Source organism: Strix aluco, chromosome 1 (genome assembly GCF_031877795.1).
Source record: "Strix aluco isolate bStrAlu1 chromosome 1, bStrAlu1.hap1, whole genome shotgun sequence".
Taxonomy (NCBI): domain Eukaryota; kingdom Metazoa; phylum Chordata; class Aves; order Strigiformes; family Strigidae; genus Strix; species Strix aluco.
Genome location: NC_133931.1, coordinates 8394137 through 8422007, shown reverse-complemented (window position 1 = coordinate 8422007; position 27871 = coordinate 8394137). Strand labels below are relative to the sequence as shown.

Here is a 27871-nt window from a genome sequence, read left to right as displayed (position 1 = left end):
CCAAATGCTGGAAACATCAGCCTGGATTTACTCTTTTACCTATGAGAAAGAGTGGAAGAGAGGAGACTCTGTCCTTGGGCTCTGATTATTGAACCAGGATGGGGAAGCCCCTGCTGCTTACTTTTCCCCAACAACCATTTCCAACATCATCCCAGTTGGTGGTGCATTAGAAAACCAAGAACTTTTTCTCCTGCATCAACAAAAGATAAACACCAGTCCTACACAGGCTAGTTTGGTGCTGGTCAGAAACCCCAGTTTCAGCCTTAGGATCACTACCCTTAAGTGACCATAACCGTATCAGCACTATGTCAGCACAAACACCACAGAGGAGCAACAGCTAAACCTAAATCCTGTCTTTGGGTTCAAGATCACATCTCCCATTCAAACACCAACAACGGGATCCCACATTCATTGGAATACCCTTTCCTAATCTAAAACATCCATCTGTTTTTGGTGGCACAGGGAAGTTTTCTTCTTTCTGTTGCAAGCTTTTGTGAATATTACTATTGCAATGAATGTGGCATCTCATTCTCACTCTGATGAAAAGTTTCATGTTAACTTTTAAAATGGAGCTTACAAAATATCACCACTTGCTCTAGCAATAAAGCTCCCAGCAAGTTTTAATGGGCACAGTGTTAAAAACTAACAGTCCCCAGTGAGCACAGGCAGCAGAGCCCTGGGGCTTTGAGTTTTCTTTTAAATGAGCCACCGATTTGTGTCAAAAAGTTTGCATTGCAAGTGGGAGCTAGAGGATTTTTATTTGTGTTTTGCCTTTATTAAGCAAAGGAAAAAGAAAAGTCATTTCACCTTTAATTAAAACCTCTCAAGGATTTGCTGGGAACTGTATACCAAGAAACTCTTGAAAATATGCTTTTCTGCTTGGCTTGGTTTTAAACAGGATGAGTTTTTAATCTCTTTTATTGCGTCTCTCCTGTTCAAAAAAAAAAAGTGAATGCTGAAAAATAATGACTGCATCCAAAGGGAAGTCATTACGAATAGAGCTTAAGTGTTCCCAGAGGAGAACTGACCTATGATTTCTTCTGGAGGAGATGTAGCATCGGTTGAAGGGCATCATTGTTTTCAAGTTACTCTAAAAGGGTCCAAGAGTCCCCAGCTCCAGAAGCGCTGTCACACTCAGCTACAAGGTGTTGATCCAGTACGTGGTAGATGTTGTTGCTGGGGTGTTCCCATCCTTAGGAAAAGACAGTGGATACCAGGGGATCCTGTGCCTCAACAGGTTGCTGGATTGTTCCTAGATCTTTGTTTAAAAGATAAAGTTTCCAGTGACCAGCATCGCTGCTGCAGAGATGTTTCCAAACTTGCAGCTGATGGAAATTGTTCTCATTTTACAGCCTCCTGTATTTCTTACTTATGAGTTTCACTGACCTTGCTCTGATTTATGTGCACGGCAGATTTGGTGCACCGCTGATTTGTATGAGAATCAGCAAGGAAAGTGTTGGGAGACAGACGGCAATGGGATTCACAGCGACAGCACATGGCATATGAAGGGAAAACGATCTTGTCTGAGTTTTACAAATATATGCAGCCATTTCTGTTTACAGGGCTATCATCCAGAAAGGCAGCCGAGGAGGGGACTGCTTACTCCTTGCAGCCACTCAGTGAGGTGCAGCTCCTGGCTGACACCTGGAACTGAGACAGTTCGGCTTTAATTCTGGACATTCATTCATAGACTTGTAGGAGGCTCAGCTGGGTGAGGTGCTGAGAGGTTTCCCCCTGTGCAAAGGCAGCACCAATCAGTTACACGTAACTATTTTAATAGAAGTTTCTCTAACACCTTCTGAAAACAGCCAGTAGAGGACTATCTCCTGCCTTCCAAGCAATTTGTTATCAGTACAAAACCATCCCTGGCTCAAACAGCAAAAAAAGCCTTCCCCAACTCCCATTTGAGTTAACAGTCTTAAAGAAAGAAATGGAAAGAAGTCCAGACTTCAGACGAAACACTACACTGTGAACCTTTCAGACCTGACTCAAAACCACAATCTTTGGGAACACCTCAGAGCATCACCCTATAGCATCTGTGAGTATCCACCTGCTGCTGACCCTGACTTGGACAGCAATGCTGGGGGGCAAGAATCATAGCATCATTTAGGTTGGAAAAAACCTTTAAGATCATCTAGTCCAACCATAAACTTAACACTGCCAAGCCCTCCACTAAACCATGTCCCTAAGTGCCACACCTACACATCTTTGAAATATCTCCAGGGATGGTGACTCCACCACTTCCCTGGGCAGCCTGAGCTTGACAACCCTTTCTGTGAAGAAATTTTTCCTAATACCCAATCAAAACATCCCCTGGTGCAACTTGAGGCTGTTTCCTCTCATCTTGTCACTTGGTATCTGGGAGAAGAGACCAACACCCACCTTGCTACAACCTCTTTCAGGTAGTTGTAGAGAGAGATAAGGTCTCCCTTCAGCCTCCTTTTCTACAGACTAAACAGCCCTAGGAGGAATGTCCCCGTGCTTCCAGATACAGGCATCCTGGGAAACAGCTTCAGCCTGTGATCTCATCCCTCACTTACAGGACATGACACTATGCTGGGAACAATAGGAAAAATCCTGGGATGCTGTGGGACAGATGGCCAGCTGGGGAGGACCATCTAGGCTGAGCAGACTGTACAAAGCCATATGAAAGCAGCTCTGTGGTGGTGCAATTCTTACCCCTCCCCGCCCCTCCTTGTTGGGCTGCTTGGTGCTACCTGTGATTCCACCCACATGTCGTGAGCTATACACCATCTGTGGAGATAAGGACTGATAAGGTTAACTGAAACGTTAACGAGCCTGGCTCCTGCCCCTCCTGATTGCTCAGAAAGGGTTATAATGGCCCATCATCTCCTAACGGCCTGGCACACCTGTGCCTGGCATATGGTCAAATGGGAACAATAACAGAGTTGCACATTCATCAAGTTCTTGTGTAATTGCTGGAAGGCACCAGAAGGTATTTGACAAAAGTCAGTTATCTTGGACCCTATAAACTGCGACCACCAGGGAGACCCTTTGAGCTCTTCTGGATCGCAGTGGGCCTGTGACCAGCATCTCCCCTGAGCTGGGACGCCTCTCAGGTACCAAACCCTTAAGGTGTCGTCTGCTCGGAAGGCCAGGGCAAAGTCCACCCGCTCGAGTCTCAATTATCACGCATTGAGGAATGCCGAGGCATTGTGAGTATTTGCTCTAAACTCGAGAGGGAAATTTTCTTTAAGCTAGCTTCTTTCACCTGTTCTTTCTCTGTTTATTGGGGGGTGTGTGTGTGTGGGGGGGGGGTACGTACCCTTGTTTCTGTGTGTGTTTGTCCATTTTGTGTTCATTCTACTGAATCCAAACACCTTTGTTTCTGTGTATGTGTATGTCCATTTTGTGTATGCACATGTATATATGTATAAATTAAGGTATCGTCAAGTAAGCTAGTGTGAATCTTGTCATTTTAGAATCTGTGAATAAGTCGCTTTTCTTTCTTTCAGCATTTCTGAATTATTTTGTAATAATAAATTGCTGTTAGTTATTAATAAACCTAGACTCCTTACTAAATCATTACCGTGTCAATACTTTCATCCGCGACAAGCCCATAATGGGGGCTACACTGTACCTGGAGGAGACTGACTGCTCTCACGTACATACCAAAATGGTTAAAGTGTGCTTCCATAACTTTTCTTTGTCCTCACCTTTTTACCCCAAGGTAGTGGAAGAAAAAGGAGAAGGTACAAGGAAAGAGGATTTGCCTGAATTAGCTAAGAGCAGGAAGGGTCTGGGAGTTTACTGCCCGGCTGACAGGGCTTACAGCTGTAATTAACCTTTATACAGGTACTACAACTGTGTGCAAGGAGGATGTGGGGCATGCAAGGATCTAGCTACTGTCCAAATTTCTGGTGGTCTGAACAAAACCATCCTCCCACCGTGATAAAAAGCCTCTTCTACAGCAAGGACTGAACCAAATGAGAGGGACATCACCCCTTGTACTAGAGTCAAAGAATCATAGGATGGTTTGGGTTGGGACCTTCAAAGCTCATCAAGTCTAACACCCTGCAATGAACAGGGATGGCATCTACCTGGACTTGTGCAAAGCATTTGACACTGTCCCACTGACCCTTGTCTCTAAATAGGAGAGACATGGACTTGAGGGATGGACCACTTGGCGGATAAGAAATTGGCTGGATGGTCGCACTCAAAGAGTTGTGGTCAATGGCTCAATGTCCAAGTGCAGAGCAATGACGAGTGGTGTTCCTCAGGGGTCAGTGTTGGGACTGACACTAACATCTTTGTTGGCAACATGGACAGTGGGATTGAGTGCACCCTCAGCAAGTTTGCCGACGACACCAAGCTGTGTGGTGCAGTTGACATGTTGGAGGAAATGGATGGCATCCAGAGGAACCTGGACAGGCTTGAGAGGTGGACCTGTGCAAACCTCATGAAGTTCAAAAAGGCCAAGCGCAAGGTCCTGCACGTGGGTCAAGGCAATTCCAAGTGCAAATACAGGCTGGGTGATGAGTGGATTGATAGCAGTCCTGAGGAGGACATGGGGGTATTGATGGATGGAAAACTGACTGTGAGCCAGCAATGTGTACTCGCAGCCCAGAAAGTCAACTGTGTCCTGGGCTACATCAAGAGAAGTGTGGCCAGCAGGTCAAGGGAGGTGATTCTTGCCCTCTACTCTGCTCTCGTGAGACCCCACCTGCAGTGCTGTGTCCAGCTCTGGGACCCCCAACATAAGAAGGACATAGACCTGCTTGAGCGAGTCCAGAGGAGGCCATGAAGAAGATTGGAGGACTGGAGCACCTCTCCTATGAAGACAGGCTGAGGCCATTGGAGTTGTTCAGCCTAGAGAAGAGAACACCTCAAGAAGACCTCATAGCAGCCTTCCAGTACTTAAAGGGGGCTACAGGAAAGATGGGGAGGGACTCTTTATCAGAGAGTGTAGTGATAGGATGAGGGGTAAGGGTTTTAAACTGAAAGAAGGTAGAATTAGGTTAGATATAAGGAGGAAATTCTTTACTATGAAGGTGGAACAGGTTGCCCAAAGAGGCGGTGGATGCCTCCTCCCTGGAAGTGTTAAGGCCAGGTTGGACGGGGCTTTGAGCAACCTGGTCTAGTGGAAGGTGTCCCTGCCCATGGCAGGGGGGGTTGGAACTAGATGATCTTGAAGGTCCCTTCCAACCCAAACCTTCTATGATTCTATGATCTTCTACTAGATCAGGTTGCTCAAAGCCCCATCCAATCTGACCTTGAATGTTTCCAGGGATGGGACATCTACCACCTCTCTGGGAAACCTGTTCCAATGTTTCACTACCCTCATCATAAAAAGTTTCTTCCTTATATCTAGTTTGAAACACCCTTCTTTTAGTTTAAAACCATTATGTCTTGTCCTATTGCTACAGGCCCTAGGGTACTGCTGGTACCCTGTCCCACTCATCCTCTGCAAAGCCGGGCTGGGGCTGCAGAGAATCCACGGGATGAAATATGATTTACAGCTCAACACAGGCAGGATAAAAATGGAATTTGCTTTCAAAAACAGCTTTACAAAAGCCATGGGGGTGAGCTGCATGTTTGGTGACTGGGATTCACAGCATTGTCACAGCAGATGGAGGGAATGAAGAGGTTTTTGCAGCCCCCACCGGTGCTACTGGGGAGGAATAAAGCCCCTTTGCTGCCCAGATGCCCATCAGCAATGTTCCCCTGCATGCAGGTGAGGTTCCTGCGGGCAATGCCTGCCCCAAGCCCAGACAACATGGCTTTGTGAGAGCACGTAGGATGTACATGTTCTCCTAACTCCAGGCTATCTAGCCCTGATATGTAAAGCCCTTGGCTTGACAGGTGTTGCACGTTACTTCAAGTTGGCCAGACATCTTTAAAGGAATGTAGAAATGCCAAGCTAATTAAGAAATTAAAATAGAGCTGCCTTCCTGATGAGCAAATGAAAAAAGAAAAATCCAAATAGTCCTAGAAAATAAAATAAAAATAAAATCCCTGGCAATGCCAGACTTAAAGTGACAAAATCCGAGTGGCATTTGTGGCTACATGATGACAAGTAATGGCCAAAGCACTCACTGATTTAATTTGGAGTAGTCCACTTGAGATGTTTGGGGGCTGAGTTTCCAGAGATGCTGAGCATCCACATCTCACTGGCTTCCACAATTTTAGCCACTCACCACCCCCAAGAAGCCAGAACAGAATCCCTCAGGACTGCTGTTCCTCAAACTGAGAAACCCCCAATTTACCCCTGTTTTCAGCAAAATCCAGCTTTGGTCTGACAGCATCTCCTCCCACGCTCATACACAGGCATCACACACAGCCTAGCTGAGAAAGGGCTTTGCTACCAGTTTCAAAGCACATTGGAAAGGTATTACAAAAAAGACTTACCATCTCTGTTTTCATCTCCTGACCCACTGAGGCTGGTTTGCTATGGGAAAATTAACCTGGGGCTAAACTCTCGGAGGGGGAAGTGGCACACAACAAGCCAGTTATTCAACCCCCATGATAACACTTTTTTTTTTTTTTGTGATTCCTCCAAATAACGCCATGCACAAGACATGCTGCTGCCAGCTCTGACTTACAGATGGGGAAGGGATGAATGAGCCTGTAGGCTTCCATCTTATTCTCACCCTTGCAGAGCTTGAGGCAGAAATGCAACATCCATCCCTGGGTCCTAACTCTGCTCCTGACTCCGCTCCTTCCCTTTCCCAGTGCTGCTCACCATCTCAAAGGTAAATCGTTAGGAGTGGGAAGCTGCAGCAGTAACAGAAATGTTGCTTTGTTCTCTGCAGCCCCCTTCATGCCTCCACCCGCAGCTTTTTCAGGGCTATATTTCAGCCTAGGTCCTCCAAGCACTTGTTGGGCAGCTGTTCCTCTAAGGGGTAAAAATTAGTTTAAGATGGAGTTGGCTGCTGTTAGCATCGGTCTTTGCCAAGTCTGATGTGGCCCTCAGTAAATTTTCTGGCACAATGGGCCACATACATACTGAAAAAGAAGCACAAACCATGTAAGGGCTATTGAAGACTAGAAGAAGACTAATGTGTCATGGAGATCAGGGAACATCCCAAAAGAATGGAAGAAGGCTAATGTCACCTCCATCTACAAGAAGGGCTTAAAGGAGGATCCAGGAAATTATAGGCCCATCAGTCTTACTTCAACCCCTGGGAAAGTTGGAATTCATCCTCCTGGGGAATATCACAAGCCAAATGAACATGACTGGGAAAAGCCAGCACAGGGTAAATTGTGCTTGGCAAACCTGATCACCTTCTATGACAAAGTAACCTGCTCGGTTGATGTGGGGTGAGTGGTGGAGGTTGTCTACCTGGATTTCTCCAAGGCTTTCAGTATGGTTCCCCACAGTCTCCTCCTAGAGAAACTGGTGTGTTATGGTCTAGACAAGTGGTCTGTGTGGTGGGTGGGGAACTGGCTGACAGGCCGCACCCAGGGGCGGTGGCAAATAACTCTTTTTCAAACTGGTAACCTATCACAAGTGGGGTCCCCCATGGATCGATATTGGGCCCAACACTGTTTACTATCTTCATAAGTGATCTGGATGATGGGATCAAGTGTACCTTGATGAATTTTGCTGAGGATACCAAACTGAGTGGGGAAGTAGACACTTTGGAAGGGAGAGCCACCCTGGAGGAAGACCCGGATAGGCTGGAAGAGTGGATAACAAGAACCTTATGAAGGTCAGCAAGTACAAGTGTAAGGTCTTGCACCTGGGAAAACGTAATCCAGGAGTGCAGGACAAACTGGGATCTACCCAGCTGGGAAGCAGCTCTGTGGAAAGGGACCTGGGGGTCCTGGCCAGATCAAGCTCAACGTGAGTAAACAGGGTGCTGCTGTGACAAAGAAAGCCAATGGGATGCTGGGCTACATCAACAAGGGCATGGCCAGCAGAGATAAAGAAGTCATCATCCCACTCTACTCAGTGCTTGTCAGGCCACACCTGGAATACTGTGTTCAGTTTTGGTCCCTGCTATAAAAAAAAGATGTGGACAGGCTGGAGAGGGTCCAGAGCAGGGCCACAAAGATGATCAAGGGACTGGGAAGCCTGACGTATGAGGAAGGATTGAGAGAACCAGGTTTGTTCAGCCTTGAGAAGAGAAGGATTAGGGGAGACCTTATCACGATGTTCCAGTATTTGAAGGGTGGCTATAAAGAACACGGAGACTCCCTTTTTAGAAGGAGTCACATGGAAAAGATGAGGGGTAATGGGTACAAGTTACTCCTGGGGAGGTTCTGATTGGACACAAAAGGAAAATTTTTCACAATGAGAACAATTGGCCACTGGAATAGCCTCCCCAAGGCAGTGGTGGGATTGCCCAACATTGGACATTTTTAAGATTCAGCTGGACAGGGTGCTGGGCCATCTTGTCTAGACCGTGCTTTTGCCAAGAAAGGTTGGACCAGATGATCCTTGAGGTCCCTTCCAACCTGGTATTCTGTGTTTCTATGATAAGGGCAATTTAGTTTACAAATGCATGGTTAGCCATCTTAACACCAAGAAGGTAATAGGAGATTTAAAGTATAAAAAAGTATTTTAAGTCTTATTTGGTCCAATTCACATCCTTGTGCATGTGTTTTTAGTGAGTCAAGCTCAGTTTCATTTACATTCATTGTACAGGGAGTGTTGCAATCCATTGGGCTCTGCCAGCATTGCACAACCTGCAGTCACAGTGGTCACTCCTCCGCCATTAATGATGGGAGTTTGGGGATCCACCAGAGAGCCTGTGCACCCCCCATCCCCAGCTGTGCTGGGACATTAAGCCATATTGCCACTTCCAAAGGCGCCCATTTTGCAGTGGCTACAACTGGTCGTGCTACAGAGCTTTCCCATTACCACCCGCCTTTGCTGACACAAACAGAGATGCTAATTTGAGTTACTGTCCCCTACCCCCGCATAGGATAATCGCCATCTATACAAACCCTAGAGGTAAGGGGGTCACATGCTGCTTTTTATAACTTTACCACCAAATCAGTTTTTAAGAGCCTTTTCTTCCACTGTTCTGGACAAGATTAGCCACTGAAACTTGATTGTGTTGCTATGGCAGTAATAAGAAAAAAAGTAATTTCTTTTTCCTAAAAAAAAAAAAATAAAATCAATAATTGGTATTACTGTGTAAGGTCCCTGACATTAATTATAAATAAATGTTAGACCTACTAAAATAAGAGTGTATTTACGGCAGTAGGCTGCATGCTGCTGCTGAAGCCTGTGTGGCTGCCACGATACAGATACAAAATATAAAAAGTATTGGGGACTGCAGTTTGCATTTTATTGCCTAGGAAAATGAATGTGTAAATAGTAATAAAATGCACAATTATTTAGCACAAAGCCAAAATACTCTGCAGCATTTATAGGCTGATGGATGGCTTGCCTGCCTGCTCTAATTTACCATAAAACAAGGAAGACAAGGACGGAGGAAAATAAACAATGGCTCCTGTCAATATGATTAGCTGTGAGATGCCAGGTGAGAGCAGCCGGTCTCCAAAGAGGGTAACATTGCACCGCTTCAGCTGGCTTTTCTTCGGTAATTTAGCCCAGATTGCCATGCTGCTTGGCAAAGGCAGCATTGCAAGAGCTGAGTGGGGAGGCAGGGATTGCTGCTCCCAGGGCCTTTATGTGCCCCATCCCTGGTGCTGCCGGCAGAAGGATGGAGCAGCCGCTCGGGGCAGGTTGAGGGCTTCGTGCCTGCAGCAGGAGGAGGGGGTTATTAGGCAGCCTTGTAACAGATTGGTTTCTGGACAAGAAAAAAGCTTGCTGGCGCAAAAGTCAGCGGTCAGCTGTCAGGGGCATCACCCGTGACATGACGAGAGGCAGGGAGAGCCTAAAAAAGACTAGGGAAAAAAAAGGTAAAAGTCCTTCAATGCCATCTGTTAAAAAGCAAGGAGAGAGGAGGGGGGCGGAAAAAGCATTTGAAACACTTTATGGGATAAAGTAAACTGCAGACAGAGCGAGCGCTACCAGCTGGCTCGCTGGCTGCGATTCAGCGACCCTCGGCGATGCCTGCAAAGGAGCCACAGGGTCCCAGGCTGGGTCCCAGCAGCACGAGACGGTTTGCCCGGCACCAGCCACCATGGTTATCTGCTGCCTCCACCTGCATGTAGGAGACACCGTGCTATTGTCACCCACCCTATTCAAGAGCATTTTTGAGTGTGACATGGGTAAATACTATCAACTCAAGGTTTTTATTTGTTTGTTTTCCAGCTATGTATCTCCCTGTAGGCATACAAGCCCAAATTTTACACATTGCCTTTCTATGGGGCAGAGAAGACATGCATCTACTCACATTTGCACAACCCCTTTTAGGTCACTGAGGTGGCAGAGATGTGAATCTGGTGCTTAGTGTGATATTACCCACAAGTTCCTTACGCAGACAGTAGTGCTCCTGCAGAGGGTAGTATTAGTCACTTGTGGATGATGGAATAGGTGAATGGAGGTGGATAAGCTCTTGGGTCACTCCCCACGAACAGCTGAGATGAGAGCCAGGACATGCAGCTCCAGCCTGGTGCTGGGACACACGTCTCAATCTCACACTTTTAACTCACACTGGTAATTTTGAAGTTAAATTCCTTTACTGAGCAACCATGGCGCTGGGGCTCACCCCTTCCATTGGCAACTGGGGAGCCTTGCCTTCCCATTTACTGGGCTCCTAATTTAGACATCAAAATTAAGTGCCTAAGGAGAAGCAGCGTGAATAACCCAGAGTGAAGGGGAAGGATACATTAGCTGACAACAAACACAGATTTTTTTCACTGCTGGACTTGTCAGTGTATTTTAAGTCTGCTCCAAGTTCATGCAAAGCCAGCTGAGTCTTCCAAATTATTTCCACCAGCCATTTTATCCAAAGTTCCTTTTTTCAAAATCCAGGATGAATTTTAAGATTGCTCCTGTTTACAACAGTGGACATTACATGTAGGACAGCTCCTACACATAACAGAATCAGGACAAAAAGATGGAAAGTAATGGAACAGGGACAGGCAATTTCTATCCAGATCTGCTCCATTCACTTCAATGAGAATTCTAGAAGCATGTCCTCCAAGAAGGATCTTACTCTAGCTAGAGTAAGGGTCCTGTGAAGGACTCCTGATGTGGCTTATCAGACATGGGTCAAAGCACAAAGCAACATGTGCCAGGATCTTTCATCAATTACCAAGCTGCAATGTAGAATCAAAAGTCGAATGCTAAACACCGAGTTCTGCCCTTCCCCACACATTTCCCTTTATAAGAGGAAAAAAAATCAGCAATCATCAGTATGACTGCCTACTTGGATTTGAAAGCAGATAATAAATAGTACATCTGTCTTCTAGTTATTAACATAACTAAGCTTATTGCATAATATCTGCTTATTTTTGGAAAGCAGCCCTTTCTACCTGTCCCAACAGCACATTACTGAGTTGGCAAGAGGCAGGAGCTTTTGAGTGAATAAGAGAATTTTTTCAGATCAAAATCACTTGCCAAAAATTAAATCCCGAAAGCCTGGGTCACCAATTACACAATTTTTTGAAAGATGAAGTCTCTTGACTTAAAAAATCCCCTTGACCAGCTCTGCCACAACTTCCATTTCATTTGGCTGTGTGTGATGCTTGCAGTGTATTTATCTCACAAATTATTATAAAAAAATTTTGGTGAGGACTCCTGCCAGATCACACACTCAGAGTGCTGAGATGACACAACTCCTCCCACCTTTCTTTGCTCAGGACAAGACCTATTGCTCCAAACCCAGGCCCGGTTAGACTCTCAGAAAATGGCCCATGATGGCATTCATCCTGCACCCTCTGCCAGTTCTGATCCCTGGAGCTGGAGGTTTGTTTGATCCTGGATCATGCAGAGGATGAACCCCCCAGAATACCTTGAATAGGCTTGGGCCCCAGGACATCTCATTCCTGCACTGTCCACAGATCTGCAACAGTTGAGGACTTCCTGCAACGTTTTGATGGCTTCTCTCTGCTGTTGTGTTCTGGCTCTCAATAACGGGATAGACCGGTGGTATAGTCTGAATAGCCAGTCCCACTGTGCCTGTCATCCAGTGTTTATATTCCTTAGTTCAAGTCTCATAAAAAGCCCAATTGCTGGTCTTGGAATGATAAATCAGCATTTCAGAATTTATTCTTGCTTCCATGCAGTGCTATCAATCACATCCAATATATATTTTATAGTGTTTCCTGTGGTGGGCTGACCCCGGGCTGGATGCCAGGTGCCCACCAAAGCTGCTCTGGCACTCCCCTCCTCAGCTGGACAAGGGAGAGAAAATATAACGAAAGGCTTGTAGGTTGAGATAAGGACAGGGAGAGATCACGCACCAATTACCATCATGGGCAAATGAGACTCAACTTGGGGAAATTAGTTTAATTTATTACCAATCAAATCAGAGTAGGATAATGAGAAATAAAACCAAATCTTAAAACACCTTCCCCTCATCCCTCCCTTTTTTGCAGGCTCAAATTTATTCTCAGTTTCTCTACCTCCTCCACTCCAGCAGCACAGGGGAACAGGGAATAGGGGTTGTGGTCAGTTCATCACACATTGCCTCTGTCGTACCTTCCTCCTCAGGGGGAGGACTCCTCATACTCTTCCCCTGCTCCAGTGTGGGTCCCTCCCACAGGCTGCTGTTCTTCAGGCACAGACTGCTCCAGGGTGGGTCCCCCATGGGGTCACAAGTCCTGCCAGCAAACCTGCTCCAGCGTGGGCTCCTCTCTCCACGGGGCCACAGGTCCTGCCAGGAGCCTGCTCCAGCATGGGCTTCCCACGGGGTCACAGCCTCCTTCAGGCATACCCCTGCTCTGGCATAGGGTCCTCCACGGGCTGCAGGTGGAGATGTGCTTCACCATGGACCTCCATGGGTGCAGGGCACAGCTGCCTCACCATGGGCTGCACCATGGGCTGCAGGGGAGTCTCTGCTCTGGAGCCTGAAGCACCTCCTGCCCCTCCTTCATCGACCTTGATGTCTACGGGGCTTTCTCTCTCACATATTCTCACTCCTCTCTCTGCCTGCAATTGCCATTTTTGACACCGTCTCCCCTTCTTAAATATGTTATCACAGAGGTGCTACCACCATCACTGATGGGCTCGGCCTTGGCCAGCGGTGGGTCTGTTTTGGAACTGGCTGGCGTTGGCTCTGTTGGACATAGAGGAAACTTCTGGCATTTTCTCCCAGAAGCCACTCCTGTAGCCCCCCCACTCCCTACCAAAACCTTTCCATGCAAACCCAATAGACTTCCCTTTGACTTAACATCATTGTACAAAGCATAGTGTTGTGGGTGGAGAACAACACTAGCATGTACCTGAATATGAACAATCACAAGTTTTCAGAGTTGTGTTGTGCTGGATCTGTATCTCTGAATGGAGTTCTCAAGTTTTTATGAAGACAACAAAGCCCCTGCTCCATGCCTTGGGATGCCTTAGCCCTCTTGTGCTCAGATAACTGATAGAAAGAAAAAGACCAAACACATTAACCTTTCTGACTCTGCTTAGTCTAGTTTTGCCCTAGCAAGGGAGAGTCAACACTGCAGGAATACATTAGCACAACAAATAAGGCACTAGTTGGCACTTTAAGTGGCTCCTAATGTCCCTCCACAACAGTGCAATGTGCTGTCATCATGACAAGCCAGGCACCAGATGCCTTTATTTTTAATTGCACTGAAGAGATACCGGTCTCATCATTGCAGGCTCTGCCCAAAGGCAAGACTGGTCACAGCCCCTCCCCAGGCAAATGCTGCTCTGAGATGTCCTTTTCCTGAACACTGAAAAATGTTTCTGGTTCATAAATTCATGGCATGGGTTCAAATGTCTCCCAGAAGCTCTTTCAGTCACAGCCACAAATATGGTTTCACTCTTCAAATGCTGCATTGGCAGCAAAATCAAAGATTCACCACTGCTCAGCCGTTCCAGTTTGGAAACAATTTTTTTGGCTAAGATTTCTCCAGTCAACCTAATTCCCACTAGCATCAATTGCAATGGTCTGCTCAGATGTAGGCAATAGTCTGAATGCTCTGTCTACAGAGAAGTAACCCCTTGATTTTAGTGCTCTTGTGAGCTTTTCCTCAAAGGTGAATTTCTCTATGTGAATCATTTAGACAGAACCGTTCTCTCTTCTGGCTTGCTATTGAACTGTCTAGGAGACAGCATTTAAATGCAAGAAGGCAAAACAATAGTATTGACTGTCCTTTGTCCGGGTTTATTTAATTCTGTAAAGCAAACAGTTTGTGTGAAATGCATTCCTGGTAATAAAATCGTATTGCACATTTGCTTATAGAGGGTCACCAGGGAGAGCAAATGTGCCTGTACTCAGCAATAAATGTTTGATTCCGTGTTGCACAGCAATTATTCAAAATGAGAGAGACTATTGGATCCAAGACTGCTGTCCTTTAGGACTCAGCCTGTCAAGTTGCATTGCTCTATATTTTTTATCCAAGTGGATTTCATCTCCACACTCTTATTACTGGGTGATATTCAAGTCCAAGTTGCACTGAGCTTGCAAAACAACCTTTGACTACCAGATTGGCCTTTTGTTGTTAAAAAGAAGCATATTATTATTATTATTATTTATCAATATGCCATAGCACATTAAAGGAGTAAAATTTAAAATGCATGGATGGTTTTTTTTTTCCTGAGAGGACAGGGAAAGACAGAGATTTCAATTTAATCAACCCTAAAATTGCTTCTTCCCTAGCTTGAAAAATGCTGTAGCTTTAGTCATCAAGGGGAAGTTGTGATGCTATCATATACTTATTTTCTCTGGTTTTTGTACATACTTTGGAAATTTATCAGGAATCTGGTATTTTTCTGTCTTCTGAAATTAAACAAGGAGTCATTAATATATTTTAAACATATATCCCTCTATAGATACTTTCTTGACATTTATTACCTATCTAGCCTTGCACTGGATAAACTTTTACATATTGCTTAGGAAAGAGAAATATAACAAAATTCCACAGAGCTTCAGTGCATGCAGAGATGTGTGCCATTTCCCCTTAAAGTAAGATTTAATCAACACAGTGCCACCTCAACCCTGACCAGATGATCAGTCAACACAGCTCTGAGTAATATCTTGGAAAGTCTGAGCCTACGGACAATTACAGACCACTTAATCACAAAATTTAATCAAGATAATAATTAGGCACTACATCCTGTTTAATGCACAAGGATGTGAGCCTTCCAGCTCCTGCTGCCAGATCAGAACTGAACACAGGAATGGGGGAAAGATTCAACAAAGTCAACAGACTATATCCTTGATGACAGAAGAAAAACTAAACTCAAACAGCTTGCCAAATCTTTCAGAACTCCAGCACTTTGTGCCAGTTGAAAACCCACCCTAAAAGATTCTTTCAAAGATCTATTTCTTCAGAAGACCAATTTATTATTTTTTATTTGACCAGGCTTGAGAGATAAAGCTCAGGGTCCTGGCACAGGAAGTGCTCTACTGATGCTTAGTAAGCACTTTTTGCTCAGATAAACCTTGCCCTGCAGAATGGACAAGGGTGGAAAGGAGAATCTCTATTAAGTGATTTTTGCAAGGTCAAAATGAAGAATATAAATCTGTCAGTTGGCCACTGTACTACACTGCCTCTGTTGGGTCAGCTTTGTAGGTCTAAGCAAAGAGTTACAAGACTCTGTGCTTAATAAATTTTCTGAAGCACATCATCTTTACTGTAAGCTAAGCAAAGTCACTTTCTGGGATAGATGTTATTAAGAGGATTTTTCCATATTTTCCTCCGACTTCAAAGTACCATGTGAGTGTCCTTGTTAGAGACAAGTGACATCCACATCACTGAGCTGGGGAAACAGTGGCAGCAGCAATACATCTGTAAACATTAAAAAGCCCTGAAACATGAAAGCTTAGAAGAAAGAGCAGAGGGGTGGAGAAAATGGACTAGATAACCCAGTACGTCACTTCCATTTCTAAATTCTACAAACCCTCTAGGTTAAAATTAGGATGAAAAGTAGATTTTTTTTTTCTTTAAATTAGTGCTATGTTATAGGTTGAGAAGGTCACAAGTAATTAGAGGGTCACAAATGACTATATATGCTCTGCCTGTGCAGAAAGAATGCGTCCTGGACAGGGTGCTAAACACTGCCTTGTCCTCAGGGCAAGGATGGGCATGTTTTAAAGATCTCTTGGACAGCTTTATATTAAAGATCATGTCCAAAGGAGAGCAACGAAGCTGGTGAAGGGTCTAGAGCACAACTCTTACAAAGAGCAGCTGAGGAAACTGGGTTGTTTAGTCTGGAGAAAAGGAGGTTCTGCTGGAGGGGGAGACCTTATTTCTTGCTCTACAACTACCTGAAAGAGGTTGTAGCAAGGTGGGTGTTGGTCTCTTCTCCCAGATACCAAGTGATAAGATGAGAGGAAACAGCCTCAAGTTGCACCAGGGTATGTTTTGATTGGATATTAGGAAAAATTGCTTCACAGAAAGGGTCATAAACACTGGAACAGGCTGCCCAGGGAAGTGGTGGAGTCACCATCCCTGGAGGTATTTAAAAGATGTGTGGATGTGATGCCTGAGGACATGGTTTAGTGGTGGACTTGGCAGTGCTAGGGTAATGGTTGGACTTGATGATCTTAAAGATCTTTTCCAGCCTAAACGATTCTGTGATTTTATGATTCTATGTTAGTCACAGTGGTTGGAAATCAGGTGCCAAGTCATTTGAAACATCCCAATGTAACCTACATGCTGTCTTTTCTTCTGTCTACGCATGGTTTCCTGTGAAAGGAAGGAGGGCAGAAAAACCTACAAAAGGTGCATACCTTCATCACACTGACACACCACCTCTCCCATTGTGGAGCTGGGACCAGTCTGCACCAGTTGGGGATACTGGCTAATAATTTAAATTCAAAAAGTGAGTAGCTTCTCATAGAGGCTAGCAGAAAACCAACTTTACAGACTAACAGGGAAGTGAAATCATTTCTTTGCACATATGAGACTTAAAAAAAAAAAAAACAAACCCAAGAAAAAGTAGAGCTGAATGATGGTAACATTTCAATCTTCAGAGCCACTGTTAGCTACGATGAATCCCTTTTGTAAATTCAGTGTCTTGAGCTGCAAATACTTATCAAGAGTGTTATTATCAGACATTGTGAGCCTGTGAACAAGAATTCCCACTGTATTTTAATGGCTGCTGGCCATATCCATCAAAAAGGGGACTCTAACAGACATACAGTTATCATTGTTCAAATTTTAATGAATATATGGCATTTCCATTCATTATTTAAGTGACATTCAGATGCAGTTTCAGTCAAAGCTGCCTCTTCATAAATGTTATTAGCTACAAATGTGCCTTTAATAAAATATTACACTGTGCAAAAATAAAGTGTTGTACTAATAATCAAAAGAAAATGAATGGAAGGAACTAAAATCCACAGTGATAGTATGAACTCCTTATTCACTCAAAAACCACTTCCATTTTAATGGGCAATTTCTCAGAGGCCAGTACAGGAATGCAGGCTCAGGCCCACCAGGCACACACAAAGACACAAGAAACACCTTCTCCAAACTGTTGTGGCTCACACACAGACTGATACCTGATTATTTGAGTCAGAACAGGTCTATCTGTGGTCAGTTTGACCACAACTCAATAATACGGTCTGCAAATCCAATATACACAGCCCTCTGGACAGCTTTACATTCATTAGGACCACACACTTTGGAAAACACTCTGTAAATTAGTGTTCGGGCTGCTGAATGTGGTCCAATGTGGTTAAGGTTCTGCTTTTCTCAAGGGTGCTTGTATTTTTTGATAAACTTGTGTGCTGAGGTATCTCAAGTTAGGCACTCAGAACTGAAACATCCTAAATCTAATCAGGTTGCAAACACTGGCCCCAGACTGCTTGCTATCCAAGCCAGGAAGCAGCTATTTATTTTCTCTAAATTAATCCCAGCTCAGCAAGACACTTAAGCACACATCGAACTTTATAAAGACAGAGTGGGTTTCCCACTCACTTAAATAATGCAGATGCAAATGCTCTGCTGAATCAGGCTTATAAAAATCCAACAGCAGTCAGTAATAAATACTGTGACATACAAGAGCAATCTCTGCTCTGAAGCCAGGAGGTTGGAGTGCACTGCTGAGATCCGTAATGCAGTGTCCTTGCTAGTGCTGTGGGATTGCCTCCGTTTCCCCACATTCCCCTCTATTCCCTGGGCCAAGAGCCACACACACACTCCTCCTCCTCTCTCTGTCTGGGAATAAGACATGTCTCTAAATAGAAGTTATCTATTATGCAAGATTTATCTTGGGTTTCCCTGCCCCTCTCTTCTAACTGTGCATTCGAGATGAAAATACTGTCAGCGCCTGGGCTGGGTGTCTGAAGCAGGAGGGGCAGAAGCAGAGGTGGTTTATTTGCCAGACCAGAAGGATTTTCTCCTGCAGCAGCTTTCTATTAAATTGGTTTTATTTCTATCAGGATTAAAGAGCAAACTGAGGCTTCACTGAAGTTGGGAACCTGCCCCCACTAACAGTATGAAGCACGCCAAAGATGAAGGCAAAACTGGTCTCTGCTAAAGCTGGTCAGCTCTGATAGACTCTGTTCTAGGAAAGAGTCAGAGAGATAAGAAGAGCCTCTCTGTTTGCCTGAGTGCAAACTTGCATATCTAACTCCTGGTTAGCAGCCCTCTTCCCACACTGGCACCTAAACTCTGCAAGGACTTTGCCTTAAAGGAAAAAAATGTAATAATAATAATAGTAGTAGTAGTAATAATAATAAAGTTCCCAGAGGTACCTGGGTGATGTCCCTGCACATCACATCTTGTCAGGAGTGAGTATTTGCCATCTATCTTATCGCTGCATGCAACAAGCACCCAAGAATCAGACATTCCTCTGCCTGTGCTCCCTTGGGGTCTCCACATCATATGTGTTGTGCCCAACACACGTGGACAATATGGGCTTTTGCAGAAAAGTCAGCCACAAGCATCAGTTTTGCTGAGGATACTGAGGGACATCCTCCCTTCCCACCACTGAATGCTCTGCTCAGGATCTCATCTGCACAATTAATAATCTGTGGCCTGAAAGAAGACAGACAGTACTATTTGGAGGGCAGGAAGAGCTTGGGAGATACTTCTGGGTGAAGGTTCAAGGTGAAGGATAGTGGAGCACAAGAAAAGTAGCCTCCTTGTAGCCTTGAATAAGGCCTTCAAAAAGGCATGACTTCATGCACATACGGGTCCTATGGAGGGTCTGGCCCTGACTAATGTACAATACATAAATGATACTTAGTGGGTGAAGGAAAAAAATCAAAACAGCCCCCTAATATTAGCCAATTTAATAGCTTTAGGAGATAGACTATCAGCATCAGGAAAGATGGAGCCATGGAGAGATTCTCCAGGGCAGAGCAGAGTTTAATCCAGATTTACTCTGATACATTCAGCCATTTTTTGTGCATACTCATCCCAGAGAAATACACCAGTTTGTCTATGCATGGATAATGATTTTTTCCTTCACTTTGGGTAAGCCCTTCACAGATCCCCACCATTTGATCCTGAAGGTTCAACTTTGTAAAGAAGTTGCAGTGGGAGGTGGTTATCCTCCAGCCTGGGTGGAATCTGTCACTGTTGTCATTTTAAAAGGCGATTGTGAGAAGGCATCTCACCCAGGCTGCAAGAAATGGCATCTTAATCTTGAAACTCTTTCTGTTCTGCAGGATTATTTCCATGGAGCCAGAGGTAAGAAACACCCTCTCCACTGCTGCTCCTTGGGTAGTGTTAACATGCTCTCCAAATATAAGCAAGGTAATTTCTCAGTGTCTTTGCTAGATTTAAAAATGAAAATTGAAGCATTATTAGGGGCTAAGGGTCAGGCATATACCCAGCCAACTAGCTGGCAATGACTCCACCTGGAACAAAGAGAATCCAAAATAAACTTTTTTAATGAGAAGGATGGCAAAAAGCCAAGCAGAAGTTGCAAAGGACACCTCATTAAAGAAATTGATAAGACTAAGTCAGGTCAATCTGTTTAAGTAACTCAATGGCTTCAGTCAGATAGGAATAGATCTGTTTAATTTGCCTTCAGAAAAGCAGCAGCACAGTGGGAGCGGAGGAGGAGACCTCATAGGGAGCCATAAGCTTTCCATAAAAGTTGGTAATCATGCGGGAAGTCGCATCTGTGGTTTACTCACTTGGAAGAGAGACATCTCACACAAAGAGAGCTGAAACAGTTGTAGGCAGCGAGAGCAGCCGCACACGAGGAGCGGATCTGCATTTGGCAGCATGTGCTAATACCGTGGGATCTTCCCTGTACAGCCACAGCCCATACAGGAAACACAGAGCTAACCAAAAGAGCCGATCTGGGAAATGCAAAAAAAAAAAAAACTTTAAGCTGTGAGCCAGAACCTTTCTTTTTATACCTTCACAGCACCAGGAGAGCTTCAGCGTAAAAAAGCAAACTGATTTTCTGCTGGAACAAAAAGCTCAGAATATGGTTCTCATTTTGAAAGTCAAGCCCAGGGGCCCCAAACGGGAAAATAAATTCTTGCACTTTGAAAAGATTGCACTGTGAACTAGAGCAGTGCTGCCTGGCCTCCATCAGGATGTCCGCTCTGCTTATGCTCGCCCATGCTGACGGCAGGGTTATCACTTACTTCAGGATTTCCGTGATGCTGAGAACAACACAGCCACCACTGTGCTGTGCATCCAGCCTGGAAACTGCCAGCAGCCAAACAGCATCTTGCTAATGATTGCTGCTTACAGGGCACTGTATCAACAGTAATTAGCAAACCACTGCTAAGCTCAGAGACCTATTTGCAGGTATCTGGGTGACCTCACTGATATGACTTCGGGGCTTATTTCATCACTGAGCAGAAAAATGTCTTTAAATAATTGCATGGTTTGGTAATAGGTAAATAAGAATTTTGCTTCAAAACAATTAAAATAAACCCAAAGCTGGTTTTATTGGGCAGATCTCAGCAGCAACTCAGTAGGAGGTTTTGTCATGCTTGGACTTAATCTACCTTTTAGACATGATGTATAATAAATCATCATAATGATTAAGAGCCAAACACAGCATAAATGGAGTCCTTATCACCCAGGCTTCAAGCAAACATTAAGCTTTATAATGTATGAGCGTACACAGTAATGAGTAAGTATGTCTCTCACAGGCTTGTGTTCCTTGCAGGTATACTCTGAGGGGTTTGGTGCATGTCAAGCAGCCCCAACCATTAAATACCCTTCACTTGGGCCTTGGAAATCATGAGATTTTGAATTCTTTGAATAGACCTTTTGGTCTCAGCACTGGGAATCACACCTCAAAGATTCTCCTGCTAATAGGAAAGTTAGAAAACAACTTAAAACATGAAGCGAGAGATTCCCACATTCCCCATAATGGTGTTTTGGTGAAACACCATTAAGATAACCATGACAATATCATGAATCTTATCAACACAGCAATAATCCACAAGACTAAAACCTGCATCTCCAATGTCAAAGTGAAACCCATTTGTCTGGAACTTAGATTATTTTTTACCTTGGGAAAAAGTACTACACCACAACTGAAGGCTCTCCTGATTCTCCTAGAGGGACCATGTTAGGCATGTATTTTATCAGGGATGTGGGGATCCCAGGGGTCCTGGTCACTTCTTGCTTCACCAACAGCACCTGCCCTACTCATGGCATAGAATCACAGAATCATAGAATGGTTTGGGTTGGAAGATCATCTAGTTCCCACCTCCCTGCCATGGGCAGGGACACCTTCCACTAGACCAGGTTGCTCACAAGGAGCCTCCAATACCCCAGCACACACATAAATAGGATGAAAGGAGGCAAACCCAGGAGCTACACAGGTTGGAGGGATGCATATTTTAGCCAGGATTTTGGCTAGATGATTACTATAGACCATTAAGCTGTTCTCCTCTGGTTGGATTTATTGTTCACTCAACAAAAGAAAGCACCCAGGGCTGAGTACCTGCCAAGTCTGCACAGAGCAGCTGAGGCGAACTGGAGAAAAAAAAAAAGCCAGTGTGAAATCGGAAGGAAGACACAGACACTTATTTTCTCTTACACCTGCAAAACCAAAGCTAACTTCTCTTTTCTCTCAATGGAAAACCTGCAAATGCAGAGCTTTGGGAGAAAACCACTCCCCACACTGTGAATACTTAAAGTGAATGTTTAAAAATCCCATCCCCATCCCAAACTCCACTTCCTGAAGTTGAGTATATTTTGATTCACCTTCTCCTAGTAATTGCAGTTCCTCTTCTAGGGGATATGAATGATAAAGCAAAGAGAAGGGGGAAAACCAAACCTGACAAACGCGCACGTCCCCAAGACAACCAACTCCGAGCAGGTGGACGCAGCCGGAATCACTTGCTTCTCAAGAGTGGCGAGAGATGGGTGATCTGAATCTGCAGAGAGCTTGGCTTAGTCAGATTACTTTTTCAGGGCTTTGTGCCAGAATGAAGCAGAATGAAACTGAGATAAACCCTGAAAGAATGCCCCATATAGCAGGGGAACATCCAGATGCTTCCTGTGCATGAGATTTCAGGGTAGCATAAGATACATATCAGGACACAAGTTCAGCATGGTCAGCAGCAGCAGGTCAGAAGAGAAAAAAAATTTGGAATATGACAATGCGAAAGCAGGGCTGCAGGGCAAGTGCTTTGTGCTGGGAAGCTGTCACTCCCTGAGGTCCGGGATTGAGAAACAGCAGCAGCCAGAGCACCGGAGAGACATCCCAGTGCAAAGCTGCATACGGGAAGACAGTAATTTGGGGGACTGTGCGAAACCAGATATTCATGAATGGTTCAGCACAAACCTTAGATATAAGGAAAGTATCACTGTGAAGCAGACTTGGCATTCCCAGCAACCTGAAATGAAACTTTTGATTTAAAAGCTACCGAAATCTAAAAAACAATTAAAAAATCAGCCTGTTGATTTTTAAAAATCAGTAAAGGTTTGTTCGTTTGTTTTTCTGGAATCATCTGTATTGTGAAAGTCTAAGGATCATCCATCACAGTTATTTTAGACCTCAAAAGAACTGCCCACACTTAGTTGTTTTTTTTTTTAACATAGTTCCTTAAATGTCCAAAATTAGGTAATTAAGGAAATAGTGCCTCTAGCAGACATTTGGGCTTTCTGTGGTCAGACTTTCCAGTTACATCATGTGCTCTTAAGCAACATTTTTCCTTGCCTCCAAGTATTTCAGTGTCTCAGAGGATTTTAGATCACATCATATCTAAGGTGATAGCTGTCCAGCTAGTCACAAATACTCAAAATATGAGTTGAACACACAGAGAGACACACAGAGTGGAGCACCAAGGGCAGAGGTGTGATGCAGAATTACAATCCAAAATCTTCTGAATGAAGATCATGTTTTCACATCCCACAGCTGCATTTGCAAGGCAGTGGCCCTTTTACTTCTCTACAGAATGACCGATATTTTTAGCTTTATTCTTTTACATATTTAGTTATTAGCAGAGAACAGAAATTATATTTCTCTACTAAGAAATTTCACTTCTGCATTCCCTCATCCCTTCCTAACAAAAGCCAACAAAACCACTTTTTTTGCAGTGACAGTGAATACGTGTAAGAGCAATGGACTATCAAATTAAAGGCAAACATGTGTTATAATATCAACAGTGACTTGCATACACAGCAGAGCTACCCTAGTGAAGATAGGTCTCATGAATCCTCTGCTGCAAAACAGGAGGCAAAATCATCTGAACAGTGTGAACAAAGGGAAATTGCCAGACAAATTACAACTGATCAGACATTTGCGCAGGAGAAATTCCATCCCCAGGTTATTGCCAGCAACTGGTGCTTCAGAAGACCACCAGAAAGTTGTGAAAGGCTCTTTAAGAGAGGAAAAGCCATCACCTCCTCAACCTTTTGGAGACAGCAATACAGCCCAAAGCATGAGATACAGTATCTGGCACATCAGAAACTGTGCTTTTCTGGCTTGCAGCCCAGTGGCAAGTTTCAGGGTCAGCTAGACTTTGACAAAGCAGGGCCTCACCGGAACTTAAATGTTGCTGTTCCTTCATTTCAGAAACAGAATGCTAACCTTTGCCCTGTGGCTGAGGGCTCACAGCATCCTTTCAAGCAGCGGACAAGGCCAAGTATTAAATACTTGCGTAAGTTGTTTTCTCATGTGATAAACAAACACTTTGCAAAAGGTTCCACTCACTGCATGTGCGGGTACCTGTGGTCAGGTCAGTCTGGATCTCTCATCTATGAGAGGGTACAGGTGGTATAGGCAGGCAGAAGACACCAGCTGAGTTAGTGTTCAGCTAAGCCATGCATCTTAGCATGATTGATTATTTGGGATTTGAGTCTGAATATATATAATAAGCTTTTATGAAAAAGAGTCTGGGTGCTGGGGTCTGCAGGGCAGCTCTGAGTCAATCAGGCCAGTAATAATTTTTTCCTTCCTATGGAAAGAGGAGCGTATCCTGTTAATTTTGGACCATAAAGAAGCTTCTCCATCTCTTTCACACTCTTCCATAGGAACAACACCTATGTGCTGGATGTTTTTTTCAATAGATGACACCAAAATACTGTGTTTTGTTTTGTATGGTTGGTTTTTTTAAACAGCATAAAAGAAGCAGGTAGGCACAGCTCTGACTGACTTTCAGTAAGTTGCAGACAACTCAGTGCTGTTTGGGCTCTGAAAGCCTCCCATCAACTTACTCGACAGACACAGCCATAGGGCTTCAATTCTCCACAGAAGAAGAAAACCACAAAACCAGTATTAGCTCCCTCAGTTTAGATGCCCCAGCCTTTACCCTCTGGTACTTGCATCCCTAGCAAAGAGGTTAATGGGATGTCACTCTTAGCCATGCTGGGGAAAGACCCATCTGATCTGTCACACCTCAACACCTGAGCAAGTCATCAAGGCTTCTTTAACTGTCACAGGGATGTTCCCACCTCCAGAGCCTATTTTTTTGGTGTTTCCTCTAAAATGTGACGAATCACATGCTAAAGTACCTATTTCTCTTTACGGTCTATAAAAGGAGGACAGATAACCAGCTCTGACAGCAGTGCATGCGTTGCAGATGCTTGTACTTGGTTGGATGAATCCCACCCTGATCTCCTGCACTCTAAGCAAATTCCCAGCACAGGAAAATGCTCCCTGCTCCAGAAGGAGGACAAACTGCTTCCCCCCTCCCCATACCTGTCCTCCATGCACTCCATTTCATAAGGTCAGCAGTTTTCTTCCAATTAAAAGAAACCGGAATATTCTTAAAAGAAAATGAAGCTCCAATTCCCTTGGCAACACCAGAGAACATACTCCCTTCTGCAAGGTTGTTTTTAAATTATGAAGTCACAGCAGCATATTATTCCCAGTATCGATTGTAGCTCTGTCAGCCGGCAGCACTGGGAGGGGACACGTGGAATGGGAGTCTTCCCCGTGAGAGCCACACATGTGTGAGACCTGGAGAGAGACATAGAAACTAAGCCCTACCCTCAGTGCTGAAAGGCAGGGCTTATTGCCAAACATGAACGTGGTTTTCCTTCATATCTTAGTCATCCCACATGTTTATGCTCCACATTGTACTTCCTAAGGAAATGAGTCCCAGAAGCCAGGCTTTTTTCCCTAGCTGTTTGTTTTCTCGGCTCCTCTGAGCACTGACTTTGTTTGACGTCTTTCCCTTGCCCATTTCTGTCCTCACCGCCAGCCCAGGATACCCAGGAGGACAGCGCTCTTAGCACTTCCTCACCTGAAAAGCCACAGAAATGAAGAATAAAGACATGTCTGGGAAAAAAAATGTACTGGAGCTGCCACAGTGGGGAAGCCCTGTGAACCCAAAACCACCTTCCCCGGCATGAGTACAGTCACCATATCTCCATCCCCCTTCCTAGCGCTGTGACCAAGAGGAGACAGAGATAACATTGTTCCAGGTTTCATCCTGCCAAAGAGAGATGAGTGTTGTGGTAGCAGCTCCTTCCACTCTCCATCACTGCATGTCAAGAGAAGCATGAGAGTAACATCTCTGAGTAGGTACCAGAGTAATTGCAGTCCATATGGCACCTCAGACTACGGAGTTGCCTGAGCATGAGTAATTCCTGCGCCCACCAAGGTTTTCTGCTTGAAAGGTTGACACCTTTGCAGCTACTTTGGGCCTGGCAGCCCTCCCAACTACAGTCCCATGGGGCACTATTGTGCACCTGGACAGATTCATTCTTATACGCATGCAACCTTCACTGCTGAAGGGTCATCATAGCTGGATTTCACCTCTGCTTTCATGGGCAGGCAGCCAGCAGCATCCCACTTTGATAGCCTCTCCAAGGATGTTCCACCTCTTTGCCAAGCAAGGCCACCAAATCCTGCTGAGGCACACCTACTCTCAACACACTGACAACCACATGTTGTCAGTTGCCACCATGTCTGCTACCTATCAAGAGCTAATAATCATAGAATCATGGAATGGTTTGGGTTGGAAGGGACCTTAAAGATCATCTAGTCCCAACCCCCCCGACATGGGCAGGGACACCTTCCACTAGACCAGGTTGCTCAAAGCCCCGTCCAACCTGGCCTTGAACACTGCCAGGGAGGGGGCAGCCACAGTTTCTCTGGGCAATCTGTGCCAGTGTCTCACCACCCTCGCAGTAAGTGAGTCATACTCATTCTTCTCATCTAGTATATTAAGGGTTACAAGGTTGTAGCTTACAAAACCAAAACCATTTAGTTAAGACTTTCATATACTGAGCGCTCAGGTATCATAAACTACCTGTACAGCAAAAGGAAGCACACTTTTTTTTTTTTTTTTTTTTTATAAATAGGTATATTTAGGATCAAGTAAGCATTAAACTCTCCTTTCCCCATCCAAAACAGTAGAGTCTCTAGGAATATTACTCTAGCACATTTTAACATCTCATCAGTCATGTTTGCACAACGTGGGATATGGAGAACCCTTAAAGAGAAAAAAAGCCCATAGTGTTATTTATCCTACCAGAGTCTCCTTATACTGCAAATTCAAAGGTTCCCCATATGTCTTCATTACTTTAAACTTTTGGCATCTGTGACTTCCCCACGGAATAAGCCATCTGCATTTCATCTCTTCAGTGGTAGATGCCTAAGGATTGTCAATACTTCAGTATACTGTGCAGACCCATCCAGCTCTGTTCCAAAAATTTTTAGTGTAATGGCACATTTAAAAAAGGGATAGAGAATAAATATTAATTAAAACCAGACAACCTCTGAAAGAGGTGCAAAGTAGCAGCTACAGTCTATAGCTGGCAAAACCACACCAAAGTGGAGTTCCCAGCTCTTCTACAGCAGAGATAGAAATGAAACCTTGTCTTCAATCCAGTGTCCTATCCAAAGTCTATCCCCTTCTGCTCACTTTAAAAATTAACTGAGTGTCTATTTACCTAATGTCTACAAACAGGACCCCTTCAAAGGCTGGAATCAGAGATCGTATCACCTACTTTTTTTGGAACAAAAATAAATGTTATCTTGTTTCCCTGAAACTGTAGGTCACCAGTGCTCAGCCTGTGATTATACAGTAGTTAAGAATAAGCTCAGATCAATATTGTCACTGAAGTCCATCTTTTCAAAGCAGTGCCTATAGCAGCACTGCACATCGAAGGGCCAAGTGTTACCAGATGTTGTCAGAAAGTGCAGTTGGGAGAGTAGTGATTCAGGCTTGTATCAGCAGAATGCATTACAGACATATTCTGGATTTTTCATAAAAAACAGACTTCAGTCAGCCAGAAGTGGTTTTCCTTGATCAAGGATGGATTGATAGATAGTTGTGTGTGCATATCTCTCTCTCTCACTCTCTTTCTCCCTCTATCTTCACACCTTCTCCAAGAAGTACCTTGTGTAGGGAACATCTGCGCTTAACTTGCCCAAATGCTCCATCTCCTTGCCTCTATTTTTCTTTCCTGTACATTAGAAGGCAAGAGAGGTGCTCCCATTTTTCTTGTTGTAGTTTGGGACCTCACGATATAGACCTTG

General features: G+C 44.4%; 1 protein-coding gene across 12 annotated transcripts in view; it reads right to left on the bottom strand.

Annotated features, from left to right (window-relative positions):
* ST3GAL1 (ST3 beta-galactoside alpha-2,3-sialyltransferase 1) overlaps positions 1–27871 on the bottom strand; it is an 84705-nt gene that overhangs the window by 38047 nt on the left and 18787 nt on the right. Inside the window, exons 2-4 of one of the 12 annotated variants that reach the window (XM_074835083.1) lie at positions 25082–25342; positions 22214–22313; positions 12527–20264 (exon numbers count right to left, since the gene is read on the bottom strand). The exons of 3 other annotated variants lie outside the window; for them this stretch is intronic. The gene's annotated coding sequence lies outside the window, so the exon portion shown is untranslated. Of the gene's footprint in view, positions 1–1028; positions 3030–12526; positions 20265–22213; positions 22314–25081; positions 25343–27871 lie in introns of those variants that run through there. 8 more of the 12 variants (XM_074835247.1, XM_074835332.1, XM_074835598.1 and 5 more) reach the window with 8 other exon arrangements.